General features: G+C 36.9%; 1 protein-coding gene across 1 annotated transcript in view; it reads right to left on the bottom strand.

Moving 5' to 3' along the window:
- SBF2 (SET binding factor 2) overlaps nt 1-25575 on the bottom strand; it is a 410909-nt gene that overhangs the window by 326821 nt on the left and 58513 nt on the right. The window lies entirely within an intron of this gene.

The raw sequence follows: 25575 nt of genomic DNA, 5'->3' as shown, positions 1-25575 counted from the left end.
AACTAACTAAAAACACACAAAAATGGTTTCTCTGGCACATATATTTCCTTTCTCCTCCAACAGAGATCCTTTAAATACTTAACAGTTCCTATTTAAATTTTTAAAAAAAGATAAAAAAGAAAGAAAGAGTTTAATCAGCAAAGTGGGTGATCTTGTTGACCTGTTTAATTCTATCCAGGAAAAAGACATACACACGCACATGCTAATTAGTTGTAACAGCTGTAAATGGGTGTGACTTAAATAACTATTTCATATGAAAACTGCTTAATGCACTAAGAAATAGCAGCTAATCAAGCATCAATGCACATCACAAAAATATAAACACACACACAAACACATGACACTGACAATTTTTGTCCTTCTCATGTTTTCAGTGATTTAATAAAAAGTTAGAATTATGATATCCTACACAAAATGAATATTTTAAATTTAGCAACCCATCTTAATTTTACTAATAATATAATTTTACATGATTTCAAAGAAATAGTCTAAGAATATTCCAAAAATTTAAATTCTAAATTAAAGGGAGAGACTTTTCCAGGTAGGAAATATTATATAATTTCATTTTAACCTAAAGGATGGGGTTGATTTTCTACATACATCAGAAATAAGTGTGAAGTGCTAAACAAGAACACATGTTATGAGTGTCAGTAAAACTGTGAAGTAACTCAAATCAGAGAAAATTTTTAATTCTCTCAAGTACCAGGAACAGAGTATTTTACACCCACACATATTTATTTAATACACAATTTTGATGCAGTGCCAATAACTCTTAGATTCACTAAGAATTCCTCTCTGGAAGTAAGTAATTGTGGTTAGATTTTAAATACAAATAAATTAAAAACAAAAATTTAACTTAAATGCACTTAAGAAAAGAAAATGTTTTCTTTTCACTATTTAAAAATCCTATCAAGCACAAAAACTCCTTTTGGTTTAAGAAACCAGTTGTTTCATTTAAATTTCACACTTGAATCTGAACAACATAAAGTTACTCTGAATTGCAGAAAGATGAAAAATCTCTGATTTCAAGGAATAAAATACGAATGGACATAAGATGTCACATTCCATACAAGGTAAAATTGAACCCTTGACTTCTTAAATATATCTTACTTTTCTTTTAAACTCATGAAAGGAAAACAAAAAAACCTGATAGCAAATTTGACACTTATAATCAGATAAAGATAATTGCAATCTTTGGTAAGTCAATTAGCAAACACATCTTCAGAGAAAGTAAAATTTGTAGGATGCAAGAAGCAGAACACACAGGCAAAAAGAATAAACAGAAGAGGTTAAGATAAGAGAGAGCAAAGTCATTTAAATCTGACATAGGTCTTTAAATAGTAAAGTACAAGAAAGAAAAAAAATATAAGAGAATATTCCTAATTAAGGTAAAAAACTTACTAAGTATATTGAAAACAAGATGAAGTATAAACAGGAGAAATGCATTAAAACTGTATACTTATGGGGCTTCCCTGGTGGCCCAATGGTTAAGAATCCGCCTTGCAATGCAGGGGACAGGGGTTTGATCCCTGGTCTGAGAAGGTCCCACACTCCACGGGGCAGCTAAGCCCATGTGCCACAACCACTGAGCCCGCCTCCTGCAGCCCAGGAACCGCAACAAGAGAAGCCACTGCAATGAGAAGGCGGTGCACTGCAGCCAGAGAGTAGCCCCTGCTCCCCACGCCTGAGAAACCCCATGCGCAGCAAGGAGGAACCAGTGCAGCCAAAAATAAAACGACAAATATTTTTAAAAAACTAAATACTTAAGATGAAGAGGAATTTTTTTACCTTTTCTTGCACTAAATTATCTTTTTAAAGCATCAAAGAATTATCATATCTGACACAAATCATTCTCTAAGAATATACATGCTTATAATAATAACCTATTTTGGTGGTTTCCCCCTCCCAGCTTTACTTAGGTATAATTAACAGAATTATAAGATATTTAAAAAGTGTACAACATAATGATTTCATACACATATACATCATGAAAGGACTCCCCACACATTGAGTTAATTAACACATCCAAAATGGCATGCTTTTAAAATCTCATGTATTTTATTAAAACTGATTAAAAGAATATTTGCACAGAATAAATCATAGTATATCAAAATACAGACCAACTTGTTTCATCTAATATTTCTCTATAAGAATTATGATAGGTGAAAAAAGAATATGACTATTAAATATTTCTAAATATATTTAAGACTTTAATTAAAATATTGCTATATTTTTCAGTCAAATATTTACTGACAACAAACCACATGACAAGTATCCTTCTAAATGCTAAAGATGCAGTTGGCAAGTAAGTAAGGCAAGATCATTGCTCTCATAACGATTATTTTCCAGTGGGGCAGAAAAACACAAATTAGAGGCAGGATAAGTGTTAATTGGTAAATCACTCAATTTGTCACTTTCTGGAACATTTTGTATAAGACAGACATAACTTACTAATAGAAATTTTGGTAAAATTCACAAGTAAAATAACTGAGACTAATGCTTCTTATACACATTTTTAAAAATGGATTTATTTCTTTAATAGAGTTCTCTTAGATTTTCTAGTTCCTTCAGTCAACTTTGGTCATTTATATTTTTCTAGAAAACTAGAAATTCTAAATTTAATTCAGATTTTTCATATTTTTGGACTAAACCTATTCAAAGTTGCTATTATAGTTTTTAAAAATCTCAACATAAATCCTTTACATTTCTAACACTATTAGTGTGTACTGCTTCTACCATTTCTTGACCAGCTTTATCAGGGGAATTTGCAGAAGTTAAAATACTGGCTCCATCATTTATAAGTTGTGTGGACTTAAGGTTTTAACTTCTCTGAGTTTTCCTGAATTTTTAAGTAGGAATAAGAATATATTTTTCCCAAAGATTATTGAAGGCATTAAATGAGATAATACATGTAAAGAACTTAGAACATGCTTGGGGAATAGTAAGTGCTCAACAAATTGTACATATTAAGTGTGGACTTATTTTTATGCCCCTTCTTTGGAACAGAGTATGTTTCTTCAATCTAAAATCTCATGATATCCCTTAATCTTCAAAAACTTAACAGCCTTTATCCTCCTTTCAGATATTGTCTTTGATTCATTCTCTCTCCTCTAGCTCTAAAACTTCTAGAAGTTGGACTCTCTGGGTTTCATGTTAACATTTTATATATATATATTTTACGTATCTGTGCTGTTTTCTGGGTGGTATCCACAAATCCCTCTTCCAATTAACTAATTTCCTCTTCAAATGATTATACAATCCTACAGTAAGAAATACATTGTAGCACATAGAAAGAATGCAAAAGTTTGTTGAATAAAAATCACTGACATTTTAATTTCAATTATTGTATCTTTTCATTGCTAAGCATTTGGTCTCTGTCAAATCTCCCTGTTCCTCTTTCCTATTACACAAGTTGTCCATACTGGAAATGATTAATCACTAATCATTTTAAGTGAACTTGGTTTAAAAAACATTTTTTTAGTGGAAATATAGCTGATTTAAAATATTAGTTTCAGTTGTATAGCACAGTGATTCTACATTTTTACAGATTATACTCCATTAAAAGTTATTACAAGATAATGGCTATAATTGCCTATGCTATACAGTATATTCTTGTTGCTTATCTATTTTATATATAGTAGCTTGTATCTCTCAATCCCATATGCTCAATTTGCCCCTCCCCTCTTTCCTCTCCACTTTGGTAATCACCAGTTTGTCTTCTGTATCTGTGAGTCTCAGACTTGTTTTACTGTTTCTTCAAGGTTTTTCTATTATCTCTAGCTCTTGTTGTATTTATTCTCTTGCCTATTGTGTCTACCCATTCTCTGCATGGTAGTTTGTTTCCTATAGTTTACAATGTCTATAACCTTCAGCAGAGGTTGCTTTATTTTATTGGATCTTTGTATGCCCTGAGCTATTAAAGCATACTTAAAGGACAGAAACATGCTCATTGGCTTTTGCCAGGCCCCAAGGAACTTCACTGTCCCCTGACCAGGGACATGAGAAAGAAGCTCATCTATCCAGAGTTTGTATGAACCTTTGTGTTTATTTCACATTATTATTTTAATTATGACATGGATAACTTCACCATCATTACAGGAATTCCTGAAATGTACACTCCTATCCCACGTACTGGCGATTCTAATCTACTCTATAAATCATCTTTTTAATAAAGAGCTACAATATATGATGTGTGTTTTCAGAAGTAATCATAATAATAATGATAATAAATATATTTGGGCAGTATGTTAAGAGTTTATGTAGTCCTTTAAGTAAACTTAAAATACAGTGTCTTTCCTTTGTTCCTCACATCCTGGGAAGATGACGGAGTCAGAACTACTATCCTCATTTTATACATAAAGATCTGAGGTCCAAAGCTGTTGGCTTATGTGCACACACAGAAATACACTACATACTCACTTATTATTCATTAGTAGTATGTATATCTACATTTTTCTGTTTCTGATAAGTTTTCTTTTTCTTTCCTGCTAATTCTGCATATTAAATCCTATGACAGTCCCCACTTTATTGCTTCAATGATTAGTATAAAAATACTAAGACTACAAATCTACAAGGCACATAATACTGCTACAAGCGTTATGAAAACACCATGTAATCTCTATCCTAAGACATATCTATCACACTTCAATGTTTCTATTGTCAGGATGGATCTTCCAAATAACATCAAAAGAAACCTGGTGATCATGCAGAAAAGTAAGTTATGAAATCACTACAAACACACTTGTGCAAATAAAATATCTGTTCATCTGAATATCACCTTAGTTGAAGTATCTACATTTGGAGCACCAAATGTGGCTGAATCTTAATTCAAATTTAATCTCTAGGTGTCTGTTAAATTTTCTAAAAGAAGATTATACTCTGATGTTGCTCTGAAACAGAAAGTAAGAATACAAAAATAAAGTTGACTGTCACATACCAGGTAAGATGATTATACACAGTGGGAAAATGTAAATTCTTTAAGAATTGCTGATTTCCAATGCCAGGACAGAATTTATGCACCAGGGAAAACTCAGATATTCTTTTCCAAGCATTCCAATGAAGCACCACTGATAGATTAACTTTCTGAAGTATGTCTTTGGTCATGCTAGTCTCCTGTTCAAGAATCTATAATGATTTTTTATTACTTAATCCAAATACACACTTTATACAACTTTCAAGGCCATCCATTATCTGGCTTCATAAATTTACACAATTTTAATTTCCATTCCTCCCCACTTCTACCTCCTTGAGTCTCTGCTTCTGTCAGGTCATTCTCGTAAGGGAAGTCCCCATCTTGCGTACAACCCTATCCTGATCTGTTCACTTCCCCCTGCCCCATCCTCCTCTCACTAGCAAGTAAAATCCTACCCTACCCTTCAAAGCAATTCAAGTCTTAATCTACTTCATTTTCAGCTCCTGCTGTAGCTAGAGACACTATTATATAAATTATCAACAATACTAAGTTATTTATTTCTTAAATATTGCTTTTTCTTAACTTAGATCTTCAGAGCCTTGGAATACCATCCAGCCTTTCTCTTATACACTAGAAGACAGAAATTCTGTTAGGAAAAAAAAAAAAAGGAGGACTTATGAGATAGGAAACTAATCCTCAGAGACATTAAATGAAATGTCCAGATCAGAAAGCTAAATATAAACAGTTCAACCTAGACAAAAGGCCATCTAAGTGATCTTCACCTCCAATTTAGTATTGACACATGAGGTTCAGGGCAAAACAAAAGGTATGTAGCAAATCCTGGTCCTACTTTGCTTTTTAACTTATATAAAAAATAAAATCACAAAAGGGGCATTATACACTTTTGTGACTTGCGTGTTAACCCACTGACATTCCTCTTTTCCAATCAGACTAAAAGTTTATGAACTCTTAATTAAAGTTCCAATACAAATTAGGGGTGGCTACTAGGAGGAGAGGAGACAGAGAATTAGTTATGTACTTGCTTAGAGTCACAAAGTTGTATTTAACCTTGGTAAAGCAGCCTTAAGAGTTTCTCTTGGGTGCTATTTACACATTTTTTTTTCTGACTACAATCATGCAATATGATTCCATTTGGGATTTCGAGTAAAGTTGGAATGCTGTATTCCCTAAGGAATGAATAGTGTTTAGCTTTAAAAAAAAAAAAAAAAAAAGAATGTGATACTTCTGGTCAAAAGTTCTCTTTCTGGAATTCGTGATAAATGAGAAGAATTTTGGCTGCTCCTATGTCGTCCTGTATCCCACAAGCAACGTGCAGTTTCTCGTGTCACTACAACCTGGTTATTCACTGAAACAACTGATTTTACTACAAAACAAGTTAAAGAAACAAACAAAGCCTCCTTCAGTTCCTGCTTTGATTCATTATTAGAATTCACCTTTCCTTTCACCTCACCCACAATCCCAAATATTAAATGCCAAATGTTGGTCTCACTGAAAGACAGGACATTAGACAATTCAAACATCAGTGAAATTGAATTCAGCTATCCTTAGTCACTGACTGATGACTGTATTCCTATTTGCACATTTTTAAAGTACTACTATGTCCTTCCCGGAAGTTCTTTTTGCATTCTGGATTACAACAGAGACTGAAGCACAACAAAGAAAAAATGCAAAAAGGCAAGTGTCAGGACAAGAGTTGGAAGCATATACACATATGTACGTAAGCCTGGGTCAAATTCCTATTCAACGAAATATTAATCTTTAATACAAATTCAAATAAAATTTTGAATATTTAGCCTATAAAGCAACTTAATTCTGCCTTAGTATCAAATTCAAAATGTGATCAGAAAGTGTACACTGTAACTTATATAAGAAGAAAGTATTTACAAAGCATTTTCAAGATTTTGTAATAAATAATATTTGATTATAACATACATCCTGTTTTTCTAATGTCATGTGATAATCAGATATAGGAAATGTTACCATCAATTTTTCATCTCCCATTTTATAACAGTAACTATATTTGCTATCTCCCCCCACCAAAAATCAGAGGTGATATGATTAAAGTACTCAAAAGTTTATTTCTAAAATTTACCTAGAGGAGCTTCAAAAACCAAACAACTTTATATGAATACCAGAAATTACATTTAAACAGCTGTACACATTCTGTATCAAAACTGAACAGAGTTCATTTCACAAATGGCAGCTGTCTTTACTTCTACTGCTGATTACCTGCTGGGAGCACACACACATACAAAACCTTCCTCTGTCAAAGTCACATCTGCAGGAAAACAGCTACTAAAAAAAGAACAGTCTGCTATTTCAAGTTTATATACTGCCAGTAGATATTTTGCAATGCTAAGGACGAAAACTGTTTTCAAAGAAAGAACTTTATATTTGCATATATTTAAGGCAGAAATTCCATACTCAGAAAATTTAAATGATATGTGTACTATTAATAAATTTCACTGAAGAAGTCTGTCACCTTTATCTGAGACTCCTGATTTGCACTACACTTTCTAAAACCTTATAAAGACAAAAAATGTCTCAGTACTCCCCTTACCCCTTACCTTTTGCATCAAATATATTCACCATTTATATTTCTCATGTATAAATACTAGTATCAACAAAAAGCTAGAGACAAATTTTATTTTGAAAACCTAGAAAGTGACAATATGGATATATGTAATAAAAACTACTGAAAGTATAAAAGAACAAGCATAATTCTAGTTGAATAGCATTTAATTTTTCAAATAAGCCAAAGCTTAGGTTAAATAAATGTTACTTAATTATATATATACCACTTAATTATATATATACAGGGTTAAAAGTAGATTTAAAACTTTTTATAATGTAGGCATTGATGAAAATCATCCACCAGACAGCTTGATTCTTTTATTTTCACAAATTTCTTCAATTTACTGTTAAAAGAATTCTCTGATTTCAACTCTTATGGCTGAATTATTAAATGATTATTTAGTAAGTTAGAATTTAACTGTAGGTGAACCAACAATACTTAATTTCCAGGAAAAAAATTATTTACAAGATCACATGACATCATCTACTTTGCAGCTTGTCTTACAATTCCTTTTTTTTAAAAAGTTTCTATGGGTTTTTTTGTTTGTTTGTTTGTCTATTTATTTCAATGGTTCCCAAACCTGCTGTAGAATCACCTGGGAGGCTTTTAAAATTTTTCAATGCCAGGACCCCAACCCAAATCATAAAAATCATTATTATCTTGGCAAGCAGGCCTCTTTATAAATTATTTCTTGGATTTTTTAAACTGTAGTACAAGTATATGACAATTTGCCATCATAACTATTTTTCTTAAAATTTTGTGTAGCAAAATCTATGTCAGTCATGCTCTCTCCAATATATTTTTTAAATCACTTATTTTAATTGGAAGATAATTACTTTACAATACTGTGGTAGCTTCTGCCATACATCGACATGAATTAGTCATAGGTGTACATGTGTCCCTCCATGCTGAACACCCCTCTCACCTCCCTCCCTACCCCATCCCTCTGGGTTATCCCAGTGTACCAGGTTTTAGAGTCCTGTTTCACACATCAAACTTGGACTGGTCATCTATTTCACATATGGTAATATACATGTTTCAGTGCTATTCTTACAAATCATCCCACCCTTGACTTCTCCCACAGAGTCCAAAAGTTTGTTTTTTATACCCGTGTCTCTTTTGCTATCTTTGCACATAGGGTCGTCGTTACCATCTTTCTAAATTCCATATGTATGTGTTAAAATACTGTACTGGTGTTTCTTTCTGACTTATTTCACTCTGTATAATAGGCTAAAGTTTCACCAACCTCATTAGAACTGACTCAAATGTGTTCTTTTTAATAGCTGAGTAATAATCCATTGTGCATATGTACTACAACTATCTTATCCATTTGTCTGCCGATGGACATCTAGGTTGCTTCCATGTTGTAGCTACTGTAAACAGTGCTGCAAAGAAGATTGGGGTATGCATGTCTCTTTCGATTCTGGTTTCCTCGGTGTGTGTGCCCAGCAGTGGAATTGCTGGGTCATATGGCAGTTCTATTTCCAGTTTTTCAAGGAATCTCCACACTGTTCTCCATAGTGGCTGTACTAGTCTCCATTCCCACCAACAGTGTAAGAGGGTTCCCTTTTCTCCACACCCTCTCCAGCATTTATTGCTTGTAGACTTTTTGATAGCTGCCATTCTGACCAGCATGAGATGGTATCTCACTGTGGTTTTGACTTGCATTTCTCTGATAATGAGTGTGGTTGAACATCTTTTCATGTGTTTGTTAGCTATCCATATGTCTTCTTTGGAGAAATCTCTGTTTAGGTCTTTGGCCCATTTTTTGATTGGGTTGCTTATTTTTCTGGTATAGAGTTGCATGAACTGCTTGTATGTTTTTGAGATTAATCCAACTTAACTATTTTAATATTTATATTTATACAGCAAAAGTGACAAATAGGTTCAAGGGATTAGATCTGATAGACAGAGTGCCTGAAGAACTAGGGACAGAGGTTTGTGACACTGTACAGGAGGCAGGGATCAAGACCATCCCCAAGATAAAGAAATGCAAAAAGGTAAAATAGTTATTTGAGGAAGCCTTAAAAATACCTATGAAAAGAAGACAAGTGAAAGGCAAAGGAGAAAAGGAAAGATATATCCATTTGAATGCAGAGTTCCAAAGAATCGCAAGGAGAGAAGAGGAAAGCCTTCCTCAGTGATCAAAGCAAAGAAATAGAGGAAAACAATAGAATGGGAAGGTCTACAGATCTCTTCAAGAAAATGAGGTACCAAGGGAACATTTCATGCAAAGATGTGCACAATAAAGGACAGAAATGGTATGGACCTAACAGAAACAGAAGATATTAAGAAGAGGTGGCAAGAATACACAGAACAACTATACAAAAAGATTTTCATGATCCAGATAATCACGACGGTGTAATCACCAATCTAGAGCCAGACATCCCGGAATGTGAAGTCAAGTGGGCCTTAGGAAGCATCATGACGAACAAAGTTAGTGCAGATGATGGAATTACCAGTTGAGCTACTTCAAATCCTAAAAGACGATGCTGTTAAAGTGCTGCACTCAATATGCCAGCAAATTTGGAAAACACAGCAGTGGCCACCAGACTGGAAAAGGTCAGTTTTTATTCCAATCCCAAAGACAGGCAAAGCCAAAGAATGCTCAAACTACCACATAATTGGACTCATCTCACATGCTAGCAAAGTAATGCTCAAAATTCTCCAAGCCAGGCTTCAACAGTATGTGAACTGTGAACTTCAAGATGTTCAAGCTGGATTTAGAAAAGGCAGAGGAACGAGAGATCAAATTACCAACATTCCTTGGATCATCGAAAAAGTCAAGAGTGTTCCAGAAAAGTATCTACTTCTGCTTTATTGCCTACGCCAAAGTCTTTGACTATGTGGACCACAACAAGTTGGGGGAAATTCTTTAAGGGATGTGAATACCAGATAACCTGACCTGCGTCTTGAGAAATCTGTATGCAGGTCAAGAAGAAACAGTTAGAATGGGACATGGAACAATTAGTTCACTTCAGTTCAGTCCCTCAGTGTTGTCCAACTCTTTGAGACACCATGAATCGCAGCATGCCAGGCCTCCCTGTCCATCATCAACTCCCGGAGTTTATGCAAACTCATGTCCATCGAGTCGGTGATGCCATCCAGCCATCTCATCCTCTGTCATCCCCTTCTCTTCCCGCCCCCAATCCCTACCAGCATCTGGGTCTTTTCCAATGAGTCAACTCTTCGCATGAGGTGGCCTAAGTACTGGAGTTTCAGCTTCAGCATCAGTCCTTCAAATGAACACCCAGGACTGATCTCCTTTAGCATGGACTGGTTGGATCTCCTTGCAGTCCAAGGGACTCTCAAGAGTCTTCTCCAACACCACAATTCAAAAGCATCAATTCTTCGGCACTCAGCTTTCTTCACAGTCCAACTCTCACATCCATACATGACCACTGGAAAAAACATAGCCTTGACTAGATGGACCTTTGCTGGCAAAGTACTGTTTCTGTTTTTTAATATGCTATCTAATTTGGTCATAACTTTCCTTCCAAGGAGTAAGTGTCTTTCAATTTCCTCACTGCAATCACCATCTGCACTGATTTTGGAGCCCCCAAAAATAAAGTCTGACACTGTTTCCACTGTTTCCCCATCCATTTTCCATGAAGTGATGGGACCAGATGCCATGATCTTAGTTTTCTGAATGTTGAGCTTTAAGCCAACTTGTTCACTCTTCTCTTTCACTTTCATCAAGAGGCTTTTTAGTTCCTCTTCACTTTCTGCCATAAGGGTGGTGTCATCTGCATATCTGAGGTTACTGATATTTCTCCCAGCAATCTTGATTCCAGCTTGTGCTTATAAATAAGCAGGGTGACAATATACATGGAACAATAGACGGTTCCAAATCAGGAGAGGAGTACATCCGTATATTATCACCCTGCTTATTTAACTGATATGCAGAGCACATCATGAGAAACACTGGGCTGGAAGAAGCACATCTGGTCCCATCACTTCATGGCAAATAGATTGGGAAACAATGGAAACAGTGACAGACTATTTTGGGGGGCTCCAAAATCACTGCAGATGGTGACTGCAGCCATGAAATTAAAAGACGTTTGCTCCCTGGAAGAAAAGTTATGACCAACCTAGACAGCGTATTAAAAAGCAGAGACATTACTTTGCCAACAAATGGCCATCTAGTCAAAGCTATGGTTTTTCCAGTAGTCATGTATGGATGTGAAAGTTGTACTATAAAGAAAACTGAGCACTAAAGAATTGATGCTTTTGAACTGTGATGTTGGAGAAGACTCTTGAGAGTCCCTTGGACTGCAAGGAGATCCAACCGGTCCATCCTAAAGGAGATCAGTCCTGAATATTCATTGGGAGGACTGATGCTGAAGCTGAAACTCCAATAGTTTGGCCACCTGATGTGAGGAACTGACTCATTGGAAAAGACCCTGATGCTGGGAAAGATTGAAGGCAGGAGAATAAGGGGACGACAGAGGATGAGATGGTTGGATAGCATCACCAACTCCATGGACACTGAGTTTGAGTAAACTCCAGGAGTTGGCAATTTATAGGGAGGCCTGGCCTGCTGCAGTCCATGGGGTCGCATAGGGTCGAACACAACTGAGCAACTGAACTGAACTGAAGCATTTTTTAACAGTACAGTTCAATAGTGTTAACTATATTCACACTGATACGCAACAGATGTCTAGAACTTTATCCATGACTGAAATTCTACATCCATTGAACATCTCACCATTTCCTCCAGCCGCCCATCCCCACACGCCCTAGGCAGTGGCAAACACCATTTTCCTCTCTAAGTGTGTTACTGCTTTAGAGATCTTACCTAAGTACAAGTGGTCAATGAACCTCAACATTCATTTGTATTATTCATGTTCATTAAGGTGACAAGATTTCCTTTTTAAAATATTTCTTTCTTTTTTAAGGCCAATGTTTCACTTATGTAAATGCCACATTTTCTTTCTCCATTCATTAATCAATGGACCCTTGGGTAGCTTACCCTTTTTAGCTATTGTGGATAATACTGCTCTGAACATGGGTGTACAAATAACTCCTTGAGACTCTGCTTTCAATTATTTTGTGTATTTATCCATAAGTGGAACTGACAGATCATATGATAATGTTATTGTCTAATTTTTTGAAAAACTGCCATATTGTTTTCCACTGTACCTGTACCATTTTACACTCCTGCCAACAGTGCTCAAGAGTTCCAAACTCTCCACATCCTTGTTAACACTTGCTATCTCGCATTTTTTGGAAAGTAATCATCCTAATGGGGGTGAAGTGTCTTGCTGTGGGTTTGATTTGTGACAGATGGCAACATTCAAAGAATTCTCTCTTTTCAAAGATATGGAATTGACTGACATTTCAGAAAAAAAAATAATCAAGCACCAAAAGGCAATGGTTGAAATACACTTAGAGAACAGTCAGAACCTTCAGCTAAGACTGGTTTGCTTCTTCCATCCTACTCAGTCTTATTCCTTCCTTGCACCTTCCCAGTCTCTCCATTTTCTATATAGTTTTTTCTCCTTCACTTTAATTCTGAGCTTATGAAAGGATTAAATATGAAGTTGGAAATGTCTGTTATTTTTCCCCAGGTCATTTACATATAAAGTCTTAACATCCTTTTAGATAATTTTTTTTTTCCACTTGGTAAAAAGCTTTAAGCCACAACTATGAAGCAGAGGTACTCAAGGGTTGACACCCTCAGAAGTCACTTTGAAAGATGACTGACTCGCAGTTGGTCACTGATTTCACCTAGGGCTGACCATTTTAGAAACAAGACATCCAACACTGACATAAGAATATTCTTTGGTACCCACCAAGCATTTACTTAGAGACGTGTAGAATAAACTGTGTATCTCTTACGTATTTTAGAGTTTAGAGCTAGAACTAAAGCAGGTCCTGAAAATCTGCTTCATATTTTAATTATGAGAATTTTCCAATATCATCACTGGTTCATTATCCTCAATTATGCAGAATACAACCAAGACCCTAAAAATAGGTCAAACAAGCAAAAACGAAGCAGCAAGTTAAATTAAAAAAAAAAAAAAAAACTTTGTTAAAAAGCGTCTAATTTCCTCATAGGAGAACCGTTTCAAGTTTACTGAGTTACTAGAAACTATCAGTTTACACACAATTTTAGCAAATATAATGAAATGATTTTCTAATCTGTAACAAACATAAATACATTGAGGTTGAAGATGGAGACATGTAACTATGAACAAGCACAATCATCTAGGTTGGCCCTTTTATATACACATTGCATATTACAATCACTTACTACACCATGTTACTAGAACTGGTACTCACACTGAGTAGTTTTACTCATTAAGACTGAATTACATTAGTATACAATTAAAGGAACTGCACAGCTTGCAACCTGTGCAGCTGCAGTGCACGCACACACACACACACACCTTATCTACACCTTTCTTCTGCTTTCTGCCAGCAGCTCCTCAATTTTGACTCTTATGAGTCATCACATAAGTAGCTCTTTAGTTTGGGTTTACCCTTCCCTGCCTAGTTTCACCATTCCAACCACCTGACTCAACTGAAGGAAACCTTCCCTCCATTTCCCCTACTGAAACCAAAGGATGCTTCAGGATTAGAGAATCCACAAAACTGAATCTAAGAACATTCAACTTTGAAAGAGAAAGGCAGGTGATTGAGGAAAAGAAATGGGAGTAAGAAGTGAGACAAGAGGCCTAGCTCACAAAAACAAACTGCCAAGTAGAAATATTTATTCTTCCTCTCTTAATAGCTTATTTATGACAGATACATGGGGGGATAACATATTATTAATATCTGTTCTGCTTTCTACCTCTTTAAAATCAGCAGAAAAAAACTGAAAGTCATCCCTATTATCTGGGTAGTTTTAGAAAACCCTACAATCCAATGCTTTGTTTAGGTTTTATATACATTATTTGTTCTTCTTTGCTATCTTCGTTAGGTTTTCTGTATTACTGCTCAAAGTGATGCTGCTATCATATAATTCACTGCGATGCTTTCAGTTCTGTATTTTCAATATTTTAGAATTGTTACAACAATTTAAGAATTATTTGTTGCTTGTTAATGAGCTACACTAGAAAGGGCAGTAGGCCAATAATATGGGCATGCTGCCCCTTTTTATGACAAATCTTTAACAAATTTTTTCTTAACTATTTAAACAAATTTTTACCTTAGAATAATTTTAGACTTAGAAAAAAGTTGCTTATTTAACTTATATGCAGAGTACATCATGAGAAATGCTGGGCTGGAAGAACCACAGGCTGGAGTCAAGATTGCTGGGAGAAATATCAATAACCTCAGATATGAAGATGACACCACTGTTATGGCAGAAAGTGAAGAGGAACTAAAGAGCCTCTTGATGAAAGTGAAAGAGGAGAGTGAACAAGTTGGCTTAAAGCTCAACATTCAGAAAACTAAGATCATGGCATCTGGTCCCATCACTTCATGACAAACAGATGGGGAAACAGTGTCAGACTTTATTTTTTGGGGCTCCAAAATCACTGCAGATGGTGACTGCAGCCATGAAACTAAAAGATGCTTACTCCTTGGAAGGAAAGCTTTGTCCAACCTAGACAGCATATTAAAAAGCAGAGACATTACTTTGCCAACTAGTCAAGGCTATGGTTTTTCCAATAGGCATGTAGGGATGTGAGAGTTGGACTATAAAGAAAGCTGAGCACCAAAGAAATGATGCTTTTGAACTGTGGTGCTGGAGAAGACTCTTCAGAGTCCCTTGGACTGTAAGGAGATCCAACCAGTCCATCCTAAAGGAGATCAGTCCTGGGTGTTCATGGGAAGGACTGATGCTGAAGCTGAAACTCCAATACTTTGGCCACCTGATGCAAAGAGCTGACTCATTTGAAAAGACCCTGATGCTGGGAAACATTGAAGGCAGGAGAAGGGGACGACAGAGGATGAGATGGTTGGAAGGCATCACCGACTCAATGGACATGAGTTTGGGTGGACTCCGGGAGTTGGTGATGGACAGGGAGGCCTGACGTGCTGCAGTTCATGGGGTCGCAAAGAGTCAGACACGACTGAGCGACTGAACTGAACTGAACTGATATTCTTTACCGGTTTCCTCTAAACATATTATATAGCCATGGTACATTTGGCCCAATTAAGAAACTGCCATCAGTAAAATATTAAGCTACAGATTCCATTCAGATTCTTATCTGTCCACCTATGTGCCTTTTCTATTTCAGGATACCAAATGCATTTGGTGTCATGACTCCTTAGTCTCCTATGATCCATGAATGTTAATCTTTGCTTTTCTTTTTTTCCTCTTTTTTCCCCCTAACTTGATAGCTTTTAAAAGTATTGGTTCGAAATGTGGTAGTATGTCCTGCAATTTGGGTTTGTCTGATGTGTTCTCACATCTCTACTGTGGTTATGGATCCCAGGAAAAATGTCACAGAAGTAGAGGTCTTTCTCACTATATCATTATCATTATCAAGAGGTAAACTCTATTAACATGACTTATTACTGGTGATGTAAATAAACACTGATGACTTGGATAGTATTACCTTTTTTTTTTTTTTTAATTCACTCGTTATCAATTTGTTCAGGTTTTCTACAGCTTCATTCTGACAATTTATGTTTTGTTTAACAAATAATCTGCCTCACTGAGATTTTTCAAAGTTTACATGTTTAAACTGCATAAAATATTTTACTCTTTATTGTTAATATCCTCTAAACCTGCATATATATTGCCTATCTCAATCCTGAAGCAGTATATTAATTTTTTTTCTTTTCTTACATATATATATTTTAGATTGGCCTATTTCGCACATCTTTTGTTTTGAGTTTTAATATCAATCAATTATATTTTTGGCTTTCTAATTTACTATCATGATGGTGTGATCACTCACCTAAAGCTAGACATCCTGGAGTACAAAGTCTAGAGTGTCTTAGGAAGCATTACTAAAACAAAGGAAGTGGAAGTGACCGAATTCCAGCTAAGCTATTTAAAATCTGAAAAGATGACACTGTTAAAAGTGTTACACTCCATGGTGTATATGTACCACAGCTTCCTTATCCATTCATCTGCTGATGGGCATCTAGGTTGCTTCCATGTCCTGGCTATTATAAACAGTGCTGCTATGAACATTGGGGTGCACGTGTCTCTTTCAGATCTGGTTTCCTCAGTGTGTATGCCCAGAAGTGGGATTGCTGGGTCATATGGCAGTTCTATTTCCAGTTTTTTAAGAAATCTCCACACTGTTTTCCATAGCGGCTGTACTAGTTTGCATTCCCACCAACAGTGTAAGAGGGTTCCCTTTTCTCCACACCCTCTCCAGCATTTATTGCTTGTAGACTTTTGGATAGCAGCCATCCTGACTGGCGTGTAATGGTACCTCATTGTGGTTTTGATTTGCATTTCTCTAATAATGAGTGATGTTGAGCATCTTTTCATGTGTTTGTTAGCCATCTGTATGTCTTCTTTGGAGAAATGTCTGTTTAGTTTTTGGCCCATTTTTTGATTGGGTCATTTATTTTCTGGAATTGAGCTGCAGGAGTTGCTTGTATATTTTTGAGATTAAATCTTGTGTCTGTTGCTTCAGTCCTAATGAGATGGATGAAGCTGGAGCCCTTATAAGGTGGAAGTAAGCCAGAAAGATAAAGAACTTACAGCATACTAACACATATATATGGAATTTAGAAAGGTGATAACGTAACCTATATGCAAAAAGAAAAAGAGACACAGAAATACAGAAGACTTTTGAAACTTGTGGGAGAATGTGAGGGTGGGATATTTCAAAGAACACAGTATACTATATATATGTAAACAGATCACACAGCCCAGGTGGATGCATAGACAAGTGCTTCGGGCCTGGTTGCACTGGGAACCAGAGGATCGGGGGAGAGAGGAGGTGGGAGGGGGATCGGGATTGGGAATACATGTAAATCCATGGCTGATTCATATCAATGTATGACAAAACCCACTGGAAAAAAAAAAAAATTCTATTTAAAAAAAAAAAGTGTTACACTCAATATGTCAGCAAATTTGGAAAACTCAGCAGTGGCCACAGGACTGGAAAAGGTCAGTTTTCATTCCAATCCAAAGAAGGGCAATGCCAAAGAATGTTCAATCTACTACACAATTGGGCTCATCTAACATGTTACCAAGGTTATGCTCAAAATTCTTCAAGCTAGGCTTCAACAGTACATGAACTAAGACCTCCCAGATGTACAAGCTGGGCTTTGAAGAGGCAGAACCAGAGATCAAATTGCCAACATTTGCTGGATCATGGACAAAGCAAGGGAGTTTCAGAGAAACATCTACTTCTGCTTCACTGACTACACTAAAGCTTTTGTGTGAATCACAACAAACTGCGGGAAATTCTGTCAAGAAGCAATAGTTATAACCAGACATAGAACAACAGACTGGTTCAAAATTGGGAAAGGAGCACATCAAAGCTGTATATTTTCACCCTGCTTATTTAACTTACATGCAGAATACATCATGTAAAATGCTGGGCTGAATGAATCACAAGTTGGAATCAAGATTGCCAGAAGAAATATCAACAACCAAAGACATGCTGATGATACCACTCTAATGGTAGAAAGTGAAGAGGAACTAAAGAGTCTCTTGATGAGGGTGAAAGGGAGAGTGAGAAAGCTGGCCTGAAACTCAACATTCTAAAAACTAAGATCATGGCCTCCAGGCCCATCACTCTACAGCAAATAGAAGGAGAAAAAGTGGAAGCAATGACAGATCTTTTCTTGGGCTCCAAAATCACTATAGACAGTGACTGCAGCCATGAAATTAAAAGACACCTACTCCTTAGAAGGAAAGCTATGACAAATCTAGACAGCATTTAAAAAGCAGAGACATCACTTTTCCAACAAAGGTCCGTCTAGTCAAAGCAATGGTTTTTCCAGTAGTCATATATGGATGTGAGAGTTGGACCATAAAGAAGGCTGAATGCCAAAGAATTGATGCTTTCGAATTGTGGTACTGGAGAAAGTTCTTGAGAGTCCCTTGGACTGCAAGGAGGTCAAACCAGTCAATCCTAAAGGAAATCAACCCTGAATATTCATTGGAAGGACTGTTGCTGAAGCTCTGGTACTCTGGCCACCTGATATGAAGAACAGACGCCTTGGAAAAGACTCTGATACTGGGAAAGACTGAAGGCAAAAGGAAAAGGGGGTGGCAGAGGATGAAATGATTAAGACAGCATCACTGACTCAATAGACATGCTGCTGCTGGTAAGTCGCTTCAGTCACGTCCAACTCTGTGAGACCCCATAGACGGCAGCCCACCAGGCTCCCCCGTCCCTGGGATTCTCTGGGCAAGAACACTGGAGTGGGTTGCCACTTCCTTTTCCAATGCATGAAAGCGAAAAGTGAAAGTGAAGTCGCTCAGTTGTGTCCAACTCTCAGTGACCCCATGGACTGCAGCCTACCAGGCTCCTCCATCCTTGGGATTGTCCAGGCAAGAATACTGGAGTGGGGTGCCATTGCCTTCTCCCAATGAACATGAATCTGAGCAAATTCAGGGAGATAGTGGAGGACACAGAGCCTGGTATGCAAGAGTCCCTGAGGTCACAAAGAGTCACACACGACTTAGCAACTGAACAACAGCAATAACAATTTACTATCATCTTTTAACTCCATTATTTATCAAAGTAGTAGTATTTAGATCTTGACAGATTCCCAGGGTAGTGACAGATCAGAAAGTGATGGGACTTATATATGGAATGTAAAATATGACATAAATGAACTTATTCACGAAACAGAAACACATTAAACATACAGAAGACTTGTGTTTACCAAGGGTGGCTGGGGGGAGTGGCAGAGGAATGGATTGGAAGTCTCGGGTTAGTAGGTGTAAACTATTATATATAGAATCGATAAACAACAAAGTCCTATCTATAGCCCAGGGAACTATATTCGATATCCTGTAATAAACCATAACAGAAAAGAGTATGAAAAGTATCTGTATATAAAACTTAATTACTTTGCTCTACAGCAGAAACTAATACAACATTGCAAATCTACTGTACTTCAATAAAAAATAAATTTTTAAAAAAGTGGTTGGAAGACAAACTAACAAAGCAGACAACCAAAGCCACAGAGGATTAGGAAAAAATGGAATATGTAATCTGACCTAGCTATCATACTGTATCATACCTAGCTATCATACTTTCTCATGATATAGGGTGAGAAAGTAAGAATAGATATAAGCAATACTGACCAGGTTCAAATAAAATATATTCCAAAAATAGTTCTCTTCAAAAAATTAAACATAAAGTGCCCATATGATTTGCCCCAAATGATCCAGCAATGTCATCTTTTGGATATATTTCCAAAAGAATTACAAGCAAGAACTTAGAGATATTTGCACACACATGCTCACTGCAGCACTATTCAGAATAGTCAAAGAGTGAAAATAATCCAGATGTTCACTGATGGGTGAATAGCTCAACAAAATGTAGTATATACATAAAATGGGGTATCATTTACCCTTAAACGAGAAACTAAATTCTGATACTTGCTATACTGTGGATAAATCTTGGTGATTATTCTGAATAAAATAAATAACACATAAAACAACAAGTATTATATGACTCCACAGATATGAAGGACCTAAAATAGGCAAATTCACAGAGACAGAAAGGAGAACAGAGGTTACCAGAGACTGAGGGGAAAGGAGAATTGAAAGTTGTTATTAATGAGTAGAGAGTTCAAGCAGGGAATGAATAAAACAGTTCTGGAAATGGAGAGTGGTGACTGCTTCACTACAGAGTGTTTAACTTAATGCCACTCAACAGTATATTTAAACATGGTTAAGATACTACATTTTATATTATGTATTTTTTCCAATTTTTTTCTGGTGATAAATTTTAAAACATGAAATTTAACATCTTAATCAATTTAAAAGTATCATTCAGTGGTATTAAATACTTTCTATTTTCCAGTCTGTTGAGACAAGATTGACATATAACATTATATAAGTTTAAGATGTACAGCATAACAATTTGACTTACATCTATCATGAAATGACTACAACAAAACGTTTAGTGAACATCTTTCATCTCATATAGATACAAAATAAAAGGAAGTTTTTTTCCTTGTGATAAGAATTCATAGGATTCACTTAGCAACATGTATATATACATATAGCAGTGCTTGTTATTCACTTTGTGCATTATGTCCTATCACTTACTGGAAAGTCTTTATCTTTTGACCACTTTCATTCAATTCCTCCTCCTCCACCTTTGGTAACCACAAATCTGACCTCTTTTATGTTTTTTTGAAGTATAACTGACCTACAACACTATGTTATTAATACTTTCTGGTGTGCAACATAGTTGTTCAATATTCTTATACATTACAAAATGATCCCCATAATCAGTTACCATCTGCCACCATACAAAGATAGCATACACTTCTTTACTATAATCTCCATGCTGCACATTTCATTCATACGACTAATTTATTTTGTAACTGGAAATATACCCCTCTTAATCTCCCTCACCTATTTTATTCATCCCTTTACCACCCTCCGGGTTGGCAACCACCTGTTGGTCCTCTGTATCCATGGTACTATTTGTTTTATGTCTGCTCATTTGTTTCATTTTTTATATTCAACATATAAGTGAAATCATACAGTATTTGTCTTTATATGATTTATTTCACTTAGCAATGGACCACTTCGAGGTCCATCCATGTTGTCACAAATGGCAATATTTAATTTTTCTTATAGATGACTAATATATACTAATTACATCTTCTTTATCCATTCATCTGTCAATGAATGCTTCCATATCTTGACTATGGTAAATAATACTGCAATGAACTCAGGGGTGCAAATATTGTTTTAAATTAGTGTTGGTTTTCTTTGGAAAAATACCCAGAAGTGAGACTGCTGAATCAAACAGTAGTAGTCCTATTTTTTTTTTTTTTAAGGAATCTTCGTACTGTCTTCCATAGTGGCTGAACCAATTTGTATTCCCACCAACAGTGCACAAAAGTTCCATTTTTCTCCACATCCTTAGCAATAATTTGTTATTTATTATCTTTTTGACAACAGCCATTCTGAGGAAATAACTCATAGCACCTTTGATTTACATTACCTGATCATTACTAATGTTGAGCATCTTTTCATGCGGCTGTTCACCATCTGGATTTTGGGAAAAATGTTTATTCAGACCCTCTGCCCATTTTTTAGCAAGATTGTTTTTTTGATATTGAGCTGTATGAGTTCTTTACATATTTTGGACATTAACCCCTTTTCAGATATGTCATTTGCAAACATCTTCTTCCACTCATTAGGCAGCATTTTCATTTTGTTGATAGTTTCCTTCACTGTGCAAATGCTTTTCAGCTTCACATAGTTCCATCTGTTTATTTTTGCCTTGTTTATCTTGCCTTAGCAGACAGACCCAAAACATAAACAAAGTCAAACAGCATACTGCACTTATTTTCTTCTAGCATTTTTAAAGTTTCAGGTCTTATATTCAAGTCTTTAATCCATTTTTAGTTTATTTTTGTATATGGAATGATTTATAATCTAGTTTGATCCTTTTGCATGCAGCTGTCTGGTTATCCCAGCATCATTTATTAAAGAGGCTGTCGTTTCCTCATTGTATATTCCTGACTCCTCCAACACAGGGTTCATTTCTAGGTGCTCTATTCTGTTCCACTGATTTATATGTCTGTTTTTTACCAGTAGTATACTGTTCTGGTTACTGTAGCTTTGTAGTATACCTTGAAATCATGATACCTCCCAGTACCATTCTTCTTTCCCAAGATTCTTTTGCCTACTCAGGGTCTTTTGTATTTCCAAACAAACTTTACAATTATTTGTTCTAGTTCTTAGAAGATCCCATTGGTATTTTGATCGAGATTCTAGTATTCTGATGTGAGAGTTGGACCATAAAGAAGGCTGAGTACTGAAGAATTTATGCTTTTGAACTGTGGTACTGGAGAAAACTCTTGAGAGTTCCTTGGAGAGCAAAGAGATCAAACCAGTCAATCTTAAAGGAAATCAACCCTGAATATTCACTGGAAGGACTCATACTGTTGCTGAAGCTCTAATACTTTTGGCTATCTGATGCAAAGAGCCGACTCACTGGCATAGACTCTGATGCTGGGAAAGATTGAAAGACTGAGAAAGGGACAAAAGGATGAGATGGTTGGAGGGCATCACCAATTCAATGGGCATGAATTTGAGCAAACTCTGGGAGATGGTAAAGGACAAGGAAACCCGGCGCGCTGCAGTCCATGGGGTAGCAAAGGGTCAGACATGACTTAAGTGACTGAACAATAACAACAAACCCTAACAACCTTGCATTTTACTCCCTCGCACACATTTAATGTTTTTAACATCATAATATATATACTTTTTCCAGTAGTCATGTATGGATGTGAGAGTTGGACTATAAAGAAAGCTGAGCACCAAAGAATTGATGCTTTGGAACTGTGGTGCTGGAGAAGACTCTTCAGAGTCCCTTGGACTGCAAGAAGATCCAACGAGTCCATCCTAAAGGAAATCAGTCCTGAATATTTATTGGAAGGACTGATGCTAAAGCTGAAACTCCAATACTCTGGCCACCTGATGTGAAGAACTCAATTGAAAAGACCTTGATTCTAGGAAAGATTGAAGGCAGGAGGAGAAGGGGACAACAGAGGATGAGATGGTGGGATGGCATCACTGACTCAATGGACATGAGTTTGAGTAAACTCCAGGAGTTGGTGATGGACAGGGAGGCCTGGCGTGCTGCAGTCCATGGGGTTGCAAAGAGTCAGACACAGTTGAGCAACTGAACTGAACTAATACATACTTTTGTTTTTTGTATCCCATAGCTACTTATTGTAGATATAGATGATTTCCTTACTTTTGTCTTTTAACCTTCCTACTAGCTTTGTAAGTGGTTGATCTACTACCCTTACTGTATATTTGCCTTTACCAATTAGATTTTTTTCCTTTCATTATTTTCCCATTTCTAGTTGTAGTCTTTTGCACTTACAGAAGTCATTCTTGGAAACATTTCCTGGAAAACTGGTTCTGTGGTGTTGAACTCTATTAGCCTTTGCTTGTCTGTAAAACTTGCTCTTAAAGATCAGGAAATGTAACCAACCTACGTAATACGTACAAGAAAGCGCAGAGAATTAGGCAAAATGAGGAAAGCTTTACAGGAAGCCTAACAGGATATTGTTGTAGGCTTTCCCCTTTCTTTACTTTAAATATAATATATGATGCCACTCCCTTCCAGCTTGCAAAGCTTTTGCTGAAAAGTCAGCTGACAGTCTTAGAGAAGTTTCCCTTATATGCACCGAGTTGTTTCTACCTTGCTGCTTTTAACAACTCTCTTTAATTTTTGCCATTTTAATTTCAATGTTTCTTGGTGTGGACCTCTCTGGGTTGATTTTGTTTGAGATTTTCTGTGCTTCCTGGACCTGGATGTGTGTTTCCTTTCCCAGTTTAGGCAAGTTTTCAGTTACTGTAACTTCAAATAAATTATCTGCCCTTACTCTCTCTTCTCCTTTTGGAACCCATATGCTAACAATGCTTCAGGTTGTCCAAGAGGTCTCTTACACTCATTTTTTTAAATTCTTTTTTCTTTTCGCAGTTCAACTTGGTGATTTTCACTACTCTGTCTTCCTGTCACTAATCCATTCTTCTGTATCATCCAATCTACCATTGATTCCTTCCAGTGTATTTTTAATTTCAGTTATTGTATTCTTCAGATTTGCCTTTATATTTTTAAACTTTTTGTTAAACTTTTCACTGGGTTCATCCATCCTCCTGAGTTTGTTGAGCATCTTTATGATCATTACCTAGAACTCTTTATTAAGTAGACTGCCTAGCTCTACTCTGTCTAGTTAAAACCCATTTGAGGGTTTTAGCTTGTTCCTTCATTAGTCACACCTTATTTTGCCTAATTCTCTGTGCTTATTTGTACATATTAGGTGGATTGGTTGTATTTCCTGATCTTCGAAAAGCAGTCTTATGCAGGAAACATCCTTTGGGGCTCAGTAGCATACTCCCCTCGGGTCACAGGAGGTATGACCTGGGGTGCCCCAAATGCAGGCTGAGTGAGCCCTTCTGTTGTGGTGGGGTCAACTACTGTGGGTATGCTAGTAGGTGGGGCTGGTTCCTGAGCAGTTGGCTGTAGACCCTGCCTCACACAGAGGCTGCTGGCTGCTGGTGGGTAGGGCTAAGTCCTGGCATGGCTGGCTGTAGGGCCTGGGGCTGGTGCCAATGGGCTGGTGGGGAGGGCCAGACCCCAGGGCAGCAGGCTGCAGGTAGCAGAAGTTTAGAGGACAGTCATGACTTGTGGTTGAGTGGGGTCACTGCCTGGGGGGTCCTGGGGTTGATATCACCCCACTGGTGGGTAGGGTCAGGTCCTGGACCAGCTGGTGGGTGTGTCTGTACCCCTCTATATGAACAGCTGGCTGCTTGGCCTGGGGAGGGCATGGTCCCAGGAATGGTGCCGCAGGGCTGGTAGGCAGGTAAGCTCCTGGTATTAATAGGCTAGAGGGAAGATTCCAAAATGATGTTGCTAGCACCAGCATTCTCATGGTAGTCCGAGTTCCCCAAAATAACTGCCACTGGCATCCATGGCCCCCAAGGAGAGTCCCAGTTGCCTTCTGTCTCTCTGGAAGACTCTCTGAGATCAGCAAGTAGGTCTGATCCAGGCGAAGCAGGTGATATTTTGTATCTCTGCTTTGAGAAGGAAGTGAAGTCCCTTTCCTACAGCCCTCCAGGTCTTCCCAATACAGGCCCCACTGGTCTTCAAAATTAAATGTGCTAGGGAGTCATCTTCCCAGTGCAGGATTCCTGGACTGGGGAGCCCAACATGGGGCTTGAACCCCTTACTCTTTGGAAAGAACCTCTGCAATTTTGTTTATCCTCCCATTTATAGGTCGCCTACCTGAGAGTTCAGGTCTTGATTATATTGCGTCTCTGCCCCTCCTAATATGGTTCCTTGTTTTACACCTTTGCACAGATTTCCATTAAAATAACTGCTAAATAAATTAATGAAATGACAAATATTTTATAAAGTCCAAAAGTCTACATGGACACTACATCATTAACCATAAGACATCTTTCCTTCAAAAATATTGATTC

This window comes from Cervus canadensis, chromosome 11, assembly GCF_019320065.1.
Source record: "Cervus canadensis isolate Bull #8, Minnesota chromosome 11, ASM1932006v1, whole genome shotgun sequence".
In the NCBI taxonomy this organism is placed as follows: Eukaryota; Metazoa; Chordata; class Mammalia; order Artiodactyla; family Cervidae; genus Cervus; species Cervus canadensis.
Note: the sequence above shows the minus strand (reverse complement) of the source record. Positions and strands in the feature narration are given on the sequence as shown.